Below are 11,155 nucleotides of genomic sequence, written 5' to 3' on the forward strand. Positions count from 1 at the left end.
CAGTGTGACTGCATGTGTGTATGTGTGTGTGTGTGTGTCTGTGTGCGTGCGCACATGCCATGGTGCATGTGAGGAGACATCGCAGTGTGAAGGCATGTGTGTATACGTGTGCCATGTGAGGAGGCCAGACGGCAACTTGTAGAGATGGGTCCTTTGCTTCTGAGGGCCTTCAGGCTTGGCAACAGGGCCCTTACACACGGGACCATCTCGCCAGCCCTCATACACTTTTTGTTCAAAACAGGGCCTTGCTGTGCAGCAAGCCTGGAACCTTCTGTATAGACCAGGCCGGCCTCAAACTCACCGCCTCTGTGTCTGGAGGCATATGTGTCTAGCATATTTTTAAATTCTCTGGATATGCGTGTGTGCATGCTTTTGTATGTATGAATGCAGGTGTGTGGATGTGCTAGGGGCCACAAACTTAGATATTTGGTCCTTTGCCTCAGCCTTGGTTGGACCGGTTCTCTTTGTCTTTTTCCACCGTGTAGGCCAGGGTGACTAGCCTGGGAGCTTCCGGGGCGTCTCCCCCACTTCCTGCCTCGCCTTGGATGTGGATCACAGGTAACCACTGCACAGTCAGCCTTCATAGGGGCTCAGGGTATTTCATCTCAGCTCCTCCCACTTTTGAGTCAAGAACTTTCACCCACCGAACCACCTCCCTAGCTCCTTAATATTCTTTAGGAAAAAACTGATGTTTTCCCTACCTTATATTGCAAATATTTGGTTAGTATCCATCTATTTTCAAATAGTATTTTTGTTTCCATCTAGATGTTGTGTCTTCTCCAAAATGCTCACGTGTTGGGGGCCTGGTGTCCATGAGGGGAGATATTTGGGGAGATTCTAGAAACTTTAGGAGGTAAGATATCACTGGAGGAGCAAGTTAGATGACTAGAGATGACGGTCGTCCCTGACTTGCTTCCTGCTGCTATGATGTAAGCAGGACCATGCGCTCCCGCCTCTGTGATGTTCTGTCCAAGCTAATGGGACCAGTGAACATGGGGTAAACACACTGAAAGCAGGAGCCAAAAATAAACAGTCCTTCCCCCGTTTCAAGTCGCCCTCGCAGGCATTTTGAGAAAAGTAACCATTGTATTGCTTCATGAAGTTCACACAACGGCATTCTTGTCGTTGCCCCCATTCTCCAAGTATTCTGTCAAAAACTCAGCTGTTACATGTATTGCAAACCCACAATACATTGCATTTTATCTTTACTTTAATTGATGATATTTCCATTCTGATTTCTTACTGTAGATCTAGGTTGTCTGTGATTTTTTGTACCTAAAACCTTCTATTGTGTCTTTAGTGGGAAATATGCTAGTAATAAATTTTCTGTTTCCTGTCTAAAACATCATTATGTTTCCTGAATGTCTGAAAGACAATATCACTAGGTAGACCATTCTGGGTTGACAGGGATTTCCTCTAATACTTGAAAGAGGTGACACTCAGGACTCTGTCTTGTGTCATTTCCACAGAGAAATCTCTTTCAGTTCCCATCCTTGTAACCTCTATGTGTAACATGGCTTTTATTTCTGGTTGCCTCTATGATCCAGGTTCTTCTTTTCATCTTTAATTGGCAGCAGTTTGAATATGAAATAGCTTCTTTTTAACATTATTTGTTGTGTATACATGTGTGTGCCATTGCACACCAGAGGCGGCCGGAGGAGGATGTCAGGCGTCCTGGTCTGTCACTGTCCCTCTCACTCCCCTGAGATGGGGTCTTTCACTGAAACTAGCTCTAGGCTGGCAGTCATCAGGCTGTTCCCCTGTCTCAGCCCTCACACAATGCTGGCTGTGCAGGTGTGAGATCATGCCAGGCGTGTGAGAACTGAGACTTCAAACTCAGACCCTGGCATCAGCAAGCACTCTTACCTGTGAGCCATCTCCCCGGCCCAGAGTTCTCTCTTTCCTCTTTCTTTTGTTATTTTCTTTGCTGTCATCTGAACTCCTTGGGTCTACGATTTCCTTCCTTCCTTCCTTCCTTCCTTCCTTCCTTCCTTCCTTCCTTCCTTCCTTCCTTCCTTCCTTCCTTTTTGTGTTTTTGTTAATTTGGAGTCAATTCCCAGTCATTATCTCTTCAAGTATATCTTAAGCCCCGTTTCTTCTTTGTCTTGAGTTTCTGGGAATCCATGTGACACTGTTGGGCAGCTGTAGGTTTCGCTCCTTCTATCTTCTCTGGAGAATTCAGTAAACTTAAGTGCTGTAACCCACTTCCTCGTCTGAGCTTCGTGGTGGTGTGTGTGGGCATATATTTTCCTTTTTATGGATGCTCCACGCCCCACACCACATGTGTGGCGTTGTCAAACAAACTGAAAATATTGACCCGTTTTCTTCATTCTATCCCATAGTCCCACACATCCACCTGGGGCCATTTTCAAGATGGAGGAACTGTTGTTTTGTTTTGTTTGAGACAGGGTCTTTCTATGGAACCCTGACTGTCCTGGAACTCACTGTGCAGGCCAAGGGAGCCTTAAAGTCACAGAGATCCACCTCTCTCCCGAGAGCTGGGATTACAGGCCTGTGCCATCGTGCCTGACAAGGAACTGTTCTTTAATTTGAATGGCTGCTAATTCATGAAGCATTCCATATTTAAAAAAAAAGGCTGCTGACAATGAAAGCTTTCAACTTTTATCAATGTCCTTTTTTTTGTTTTCTGAGTCTCACTATGCAGCCCTGGCTGGCCTGTAGACCAAACTCATAGAAACCCCCCTGCCTCTGCCTCCCCAGCGCTGGGGCAAAGGCTTTCAGCACCACACCTGGCCCCTGAAATGCTGTCACTTTGCTTCAGGTTTTGAAGGCTGTTTTTGTTGTGTGTGGCACGCTAGCTTGTCAAACTGTTTTCTTTCTGTTCATTAGAGATTCATTGCACTGTCCTCTGTCCTCGGTGGCTTCCACGGGAAAAGTCGTCTTACTATCCAGAGGACGTTAGGTTGCTTTGCTCTTGCAGCACTAGACATTGAGCCTAGGGACTGCATGAGCTACACCCCACCCCTAAAATTTTCTGTCTTCCTCTTTTTACCTTTTTGTTTGTTTTGCTTTTTAGCCTTTCTTCTTTCCTTCCTTCCTTCCTTCCTTCCTTCCTTCCTTCCTTCCTTCCTTCCTTCCTTCTTTCTTTCTTTCTTTCTTTCTTTCTTTCTTTTAAGAAAGGATCTCCCTATGTAGCCCTGGCTGTCCTCACTCTGTAGACCAGGCTGACCTCAAACTCAGAGATCCGCCTGCCTCTGCCTCCTGAGTGCTGGGATTAAAGGCATGCGCCACCAATGCCCAGTTTATTTTATTACTTTTTTCTCCAAGTAGTAATCTCAGTCATGACCATATAGTAATTCACTTTTCCATTCGTAAGCAGATGGAAATCTGGGTTGCTTTTTGTTAGGGGATATTCTGAATAGAGCAACCATAAACATTTGTGGACAGGGTAAGTACCGGGAACAAAATTGCTGTGTTGTAGGATAAGTGTAATTTGCCCCAGTAAAATGAACTTACCAGCATCTGGACAGTTTTGCCTTCCCACCGGCAACCTGTGAGAGACCCGGTCACTCACATCCTTACCAACACCTGTTGTCAGTCTTTTTATCTTTACTGCATCATGCCATGTCATTATAATAGTCATAGTATGTAGGCTTTATCGGACGCTGTAACAATACGCGACACACAATTACTGACAGTAACGCTAAGTATTTTATGTAGAAAATTACTCACAAGATATCAAACCCAGAGGAGCAGTTTTTCAGCTAGCTGCCAGACCGGAAGCCGATCTCCAGGAAAAGAGAGCGAGACTTCCTGTGCGCTGTCTTTTATGCCTTCCCCCGTAACGCCCCTAGCCATGCCCAAAAGTGGACCTGGCTAGTGACGTAGTTCTGCCTATGTACGTATACGTCTTTACGTCCAGCCGTATACGTCTTTAGTTCTGCCTAAAGTGGGTGTGGTTAGCGGTGTGGTAAACCGCCCTTTTATTACCTCATCTGTATGCGCCTCTAATAAGTCACATGTTTAATGGCAGCATCAGACTTCCTCCTACAATTCCCCTTTTAGTCTAAAAAAGGACAACTAACTTGTGTCCATGAACAAAATGTATCAAACTTCTATCTAAACCTAAACTTATGTGAAAGAAACACCCAAATATGAACACCTCCTTCCAATCCCAACTCTAAAATACTTGAAAACTAACACTAACAGGTGTACTATCTTATAATATCAATAGTAGGGAGAGGGGGTGTGGAATTCTCAAAACTACTTCCTGCTGAGATGGGACGATGATAATCTCATGGGGACCTGTGAAAAGAAAATGTTAGTATAACAAAATCTCAGTAGATCAGACAGTCTCAGTATGGCAGGAGATGCTTGATTGAAGTTCCTGACTAGGGTTCTAGTGTTGATTGAAGCTCTTATCTTGAAGCTCTGGTCAGATTGTAGAAGATGTGCTGTTTCAGTTTCTTGGTCCGGAGATGTGTAGAGTGATGTAGTTTCAAGCCAGTTTCAGGATAGTGCTTGTCAGGTGGAGTCAATGATGTGGGGCAATTCAGATGCCTCCAGTCGAATCAGGTGAAGTCAAGGAAGTGGATCCTCATTCTCTTTCGGGAGCAGTTGAAGATTGCTGTCAGGAAATCCCTTGTTCTCTGGAAAACTCAAACATTACTGTTAACAAAGAAATATTTTAACTTTCATATGTATGCATACAGAAGAGGTGACAATAGGGAAGATGGAAAACCTGGAGGAAATTAGACTGTTCAGAAAAAGAAATCCATAGATAACAGTCCCTCATTGTATTTCTTCTGTCTTATATCAATGGCTCTTTGATATAATACAGAAATTCTGAATTGTATTTAAATAATATGCTTGGGTTTAGAGTAGGAGAGCCAATCCAACTCCAAAGCCAGCTTCAGTTAAATGAATGGGAACTGAGGTATGTGAAGAAATAAAGATAAAAGGGTACTATGAAAAAACAATATAGAGAGATTTAGACTTTGATACCACACAGTGAGATACTGTTTGTTTGATGGTCCTCAGGGTAGCTATTCATTCTTCTACAGGAATCCATAAGCCCAGTATTCTTTGCTGAGTTTACCTGTGAATACAAAAAACAAAACACTTCTCTTTCCTTTTAGGAGGCCACTTTACCCATGGTGGACTATGAATTTGTTATCTTCCTCCTCCTGAGATGTTTTCTGTTCTGATCGAATTTTAATTAATTTTGATGGAACCCAAATCTTTTCTTCTCCTGTGGAAACAAAAGCATAACCCCTTCCCCAACGTAACACATATCCTGGTTTCCAGACTGAGGTCATAACATCCTTAAAATACACCGGTTGGTTCAGTTCAGAAGTCTTCTCTGTAGTCCAGTGTCTTTCTGCTGCAGTTTGTCCTTTTTCATCAGCATTAAGAAAATTCAACGTTAGTAAAGCATTGTGTAACCTGTGTCTAGGTGTCTTTGTTTTCCCTGGCTGTTTATGAAGCATCTCTTTTAAGGTTTGGTTAGACCTTTCAATTATTGCTTGTCCTGTGGGATTGTAAGGTATACCAGTTACATGTTTTATATTATAATATTTGAAGAATTGTTCCAATTTACTGGAGACATATGCTGGACCATTGTCAGTTTTTATTGTTTTAGGTATATCCATAACAGCCATTACCTCTAAGAGGTGTGTAATAACAGAGTCAGCTTTTTCAGAGCTGAGGGCAGTAGCCCATTGGAAGCCTGAGTACGGGTCTATAGTATGGTGTACATATTTCAAACTGCCAAATTCTGGGAAGTGAAATACATCCATTTGCAAAAGTTCATTTCTGTGAACACCTTTAGGATTACAACCTGCTGGTAATGGAGTTTGATTGTACAATGAGCAACTGGGACAATTTCTTACTATTTCTTTGGCTTGTTGCCAGGTGATAGAAAAATCCTTCTTTAAACCTTTGCTGTTAACATGGTGTTTCTTATGAAATTCTGAAGCTTCCAACACATTACCTACTAATAAACGATCAATTTCATCATTGCCTTGTGCCAGAGGACCTGGCAGACCTGTATGGGATCTGATGTGTGTTATATATATAGGATGAGTCCTGTTTCTGATGATTTCCTGCAATTGTAAAAACAATGAGGTTAATTCTGTATTATCAGGAACAAATTCTGCAGTCTCAATGTGCAAGACAACTCTTTCTGCATACTGAGAATCTGTGACTATATTGAGAGGCTCTGTAAAGTCTTTAAGTACCATGAGAATGGCATATAACTCTGCCTTTTGTACGGAGTTGTAAGGGCTTTGAACTACTTTACTTATATTTCCTGATTTATACCCTGCTTTACCTGATTTGTTTGCATCCATGTAGAAGGTAAGAACTCCAGAAATAGGTGTTTGCCTCACGATACGTGGAAGAATCCAAATTGTTTTCTTTATGAATTTGATTCTCTCTGTTTTGGGATAGTTATTACTAATACTTCCCAAAAAGTCACTGCAAGCTATTTGCCAATACTCATTATCTTTCCATAAGGAGGAAATTTCCTCATTTGTTAAAGGTACAATAATTTCAGCTGGGTTTTTCCCAGTCAGTTGACGAAGCCTTAATTTACCTTTTAATATCAAATCAGAGATCTTTTCTATATATGTTTTCAATTTTTTATTCTGTTTATGTGGCTGAAATACCCATTCTAGAATGACGTCTTCCCTCTGCATTAATATTCCTGAGGGGTTTTCTCTAGATGGTAAAATAACCAGAATACAGTCCAGATTTGGATCCACACGGTCCACATGTGCTTCTAATATTCTCTTTTCTACCCATTCTAATTCTTTTTCAGCCTCAGCTGATAGTACTCGTGGGCTGTTTAGGTCTTTATCTCCTTTTAAAGCCATTTCAGGTGTTTTAAATCATGCCCCTCTACACCAATAATCGTCTGTAATTGAGAGATTTCTCCTAATAGTTTTTGAAGATCATTAAGAGTCCGGTAACGATCTCTTCTGATCTGTACTTTCTGTGGTCTAATTTTCTGAGCATCTATTTTATAACCTAAATAGTTAATAGAATCTCCTCTTTGTATTTTTTCAGGGGCAATTTGTAATCCCCAGCGAGGCAAAATTTCCTTTACTGCCTCAAACATCTTTTCCAAAGTATCCTTATTTGAATCAGACAATAATATGTCATCCATATAATGATATATTAACGAATGTGGAAATTTTTTACGAATTATTTCTAGAGGTTTATTCACAAAATATTGACACAAAGTTGGACTGTTTAACATACCTTGAGGTAGTACCTTCCACTGGAATCTCTGTACCGGACGGGAATTATTATAGGTAGGTACTGTGAAGGCGAACTTTTCTCTGTCGTTTTCTTGTAGCGGTATGGTGAAGAAACAATCTTTTAAGTCTATAACTATAATTGGCCAATCCTTAGGAATTAGAGAAGGTAACGGCATCCCAGGTTGTAGAGACCCCATAGGCTGAATTACCTTGTTGATCGCTCTAAGATCAGTAACCATTCTCCACTTACCAGACTTCTTCTTGACAACAAAAATAGGTGAATTCCATGCACTAGTTGATTCCTCAATATGTCCAGCATCTAGCTGTTCCTGAACTAACTTCTCCAAAGCCTCTAACTTCTCAGATGTCATAGGCCATTGACCCACCCAGACGGGTTCATCTGTCAGCCATTTTAATGGTAGAGCTTTTGGTTGCTCTGTAGGTTTGGCACTAGCATCTTGCTTCTGTACAGCCTGTACATTTGGCATCTGTTTTCTGTACTGTCTTACTATATTCTTTCTACCACTAAGAGCTTGTCTATAATTCCTAGCTGATACAGGAGGAATTTTAATCTGCGTATTCCATTGCTGGAGTAGATCACGACCCCAGAGGTTTATAGGAATATCTGCAACATATGGCTTTAACCTTCCTCTCTGTCCTTCTGGCCCAATAAAGTCAATCCATCTAACGCTCTGTTTAACTTCAGATAGGGTTCCAATCCCTAAGAATTGAACATTAGCCTCTTTTAAAGCCCAGGTATGTGGCCAGGACTGCTGATTAAGGATAGTGACGTCACTTCCGGTGTCCAGTAATCCATAAATCACCCTATTATTTACCTTAACTGGAAGTTTGGGTCTATGATATTGTATAGAAGTTTGCCAAAATATATGTTTTGTATCTCCTCCTGATGTAATTGATTCATCCTCTGGAGCTAATGTATTATCCAGTGCCGTATTATTTACAATGGGCAGTGGATCTTCTAATTGTCCTGGGAGAGGCTGTCCTCCACTGTCACTGGGAATGACCGGATAATTTCTCTTTTCGGGGCTCGGTTGAGCCCCTGAATTCCGTTTTTTGGCTTTAAAGATCTACCTTGTCTGTCTATTGCGGAAAAGCATTCATCAGTCCAATGGCGCCCCTTCCCACACCTCCTGCATAGACCAGGAGGCTTAGGCCTTCTGTTTGATGCATTCCTGGTAAAAGCATTATTTCTAGGAATGCATTGTCTACAGTTCCTACTAAGATGTCCTATTCTACCACAGTTAAAGCATGTTGCATCTTTACGCCTATTTAAATTCTTTGAGATTGCCTTCCCTACCCATGCCTCTATATCATCACAGGTAGGGTATTTGGCATCCTGGTGCCTCCTCAAGCCTGTAGAAATAGCTTCACCTACCCAAGCTCCTGTATCCTGACTTTTACATTCCAGGTTCGCTGTATGTAGGACCCATTCCTCCAATGGCGCTGATCTTATTTTTAATGGCCAAATTACCTGCCTGCATTGAGGATTCGCATTCTCATACGCCAAAGATTCTATAAGAAGACGCCTGGATTCTGGGTTCGCTACCTGTACTTCTACTGCTCTGGATAATCTCTCTAAAAATTCAGTGAACCTTTCCCTTGGGCCCTGTAATACCTTGGTGTAGGGTTGCATTATCTCTCCTGTTTCACAAACCTTATCCAAGGCATTTAAAGCAGCTGTACGGCACAAAGACAACATGTGCTCGTCATATGCAGATTGAACCTGCGTGTCAGCGTAAGGACCCTCCCCAAGAATCTTGTCTTGGGGTACTTCATGACCATTCTGTAATTCCTGAATTTCTATTGCTTTTGCTTCTTGCCTCCATAAAGCCCTCCATTGAATTTGACAAGAATTTTCAAGCACTGCAGAGGCTAATTGGGCCCAGTCTTTTGGGGTTACTTTATTAACAGTAGCCCATGAGGTTAGGAACTCTCTGACAAAGGGAGAATGAAGACCATACATGACAATGGCCTCCTTAATATTTTTTAGATCCTTCATCTGTATAGGCTCCCAGTGATAAGCAATGGGACCATTTGATTGTTTTTTCGTTGCTGGTTTTTCTGTTACAGATACCGGAAAAACCATAGGGGAACGCATAGCAACCTTAGGGAAATCATTCCGGCATTTGAGAAGCTTTGGGAAACTCCTGTCCTGACCTGTTGCCTGTATTTCTGATTCTGAAGTATCAGATTGAGCGTCTTCTAAATCCTGCAGTCTATTCATCATTGTTTCTCTGAGCTCTTGAAGTTCTTGGGACAAATAATTTTCTAAGGACGTCATGGAATCTTTCATTTTTTTACATTCATTATTTACATGTGATTCCAAATTTCTAATATTCTCATCCTTAGCAAGTACCTCAATAGCATGTAAACTGCCTTCTACAAATGATATTCTATCAGTTAGTTTATCATTGCTCTCAGACATGGAACAATTCTTTTCTGCTAGCATTTCAATTTTATGTTCCAGTCTTTGTAATTTGCTAGTGAAATCATCAAACATGGAACCGTGTTTTTCGTTAAATGTTTCCACATTATGTTCCAATTTTTCAATTCTATCTGTGGAACACATTTTTCCTGATAGTAATTCAATTTTGTGTTCCGTCTCTTTAAACCTGTTCATCAGACCTACATTATCATTTTTAATATCCTGAATATTATCTACCAACCCTTTCTTACTCTCCTGCAATGAATTTTGCACTTCCTGAATCCTTTGTATTAAGATTTCAAAACTATCCTGCGATGACTGTATGACCTGTATAAGTTTATTCCTATTTTTGAGCCATTTTATTAACAAAATTATATTGATTATGAAGCTAATAATCACCATCGTGGGTAGGAAGTACCTTTCAGGTAGGTTCTCAACCCTTTCTAAAATCCCATCCATACAAAAACCAAGAAAATTCTTAACATCCTGCATCATAGTGTTAGCTGTTGACATTGTATAAAGCAGTTACGTTTGTTACCAATGGAGTAATTCAGACCGAAATCAACAGGCTGCCAGCGAAAGAGCACGTGGCCGGAGTCAGCAGGCCGCCAGTAAAACAGCACGTGGCCGCAAGAGAAATCTTGGAATACCGCCTAACCTTACCGGCAGGTAGGAGGTGCTGATTCCTGGCGGCAGGAATCGTGCCTTGCCGAGCGAAGTGGTGAGGAACTTAGCGAAAGGAGAGTCCACGTGTGCCTGGTCGGGCCGAGAGAAGCCACTTTTCAGGGTGCCTGGGTCCGGATTCCAATCCCACCGCTGCCACCAAACTGTAGGCTTTATCGGACGCTGTAACAATACGCGACACACAATTACTGACAGTAATGCTAAGTATTTTATGTAGAAAATTACTCACAAGATATCAAACCCAGAGGAGCAGTTTTTCAGCTAGCTGCCGGACCGGAAGCCGATCTCCAGGAAAAGAGAGCGAGACTTCCTGTGCGCTGTCTTTTATGCCTTCCCCCGTAACGCCCCTAGCCATGCCCAAAAGTGGGCCTGGCTAGTGACGTAGTTCTGCCTACGTACGTATACGTCTTTACGTCCAGCCGTATACGTCTTTAGTCCTGCCTAAAGTGGGTGTGGTTAGCGGTGTGGTAAACCGCCCTTTTATTACCTCATCTGTATGCGCCTCTAATAAGTCACATGTTTAATGGCGGCATCAGACTTCCTCCTACAATAGTATTTAGGAGATGACACTGAAACTAACTATCTTTTCATGTGACTGCTATCATGTATAGGTCTTCTGTGAAATTTCTCCTCAAATTTCCTGCTCTTTTTTTGTTGGGTTACTTGCCTTGTTATGACATTGTAAAGATCTTTACTATAGCACAGACACAACACTCCTCATTTATGTTTTTTAAATTCTTAGTTTATTTAATAATAATATTATCATTTTTGTATGTGTGCACATTTGCATGCCGTGATGTGG

The sequence above is a fragment of the Mesocricetus auratus genome, unplaced genomic scaffold, assembly GCF_017639785.1.
Source record: "Mesocricetus auratus isolate SY011 unplaced genomic scaffold, BCM_Maur_2.0 Super-Scaffold_100047, whole genome shotgun sequence".
Taxonomy (NCBI): Eukaryota; Metazoa; Chordata; class Mammalia; order Rodentia; family Cricetidae; genus Mesocricetus; species Mesocricetus auratus.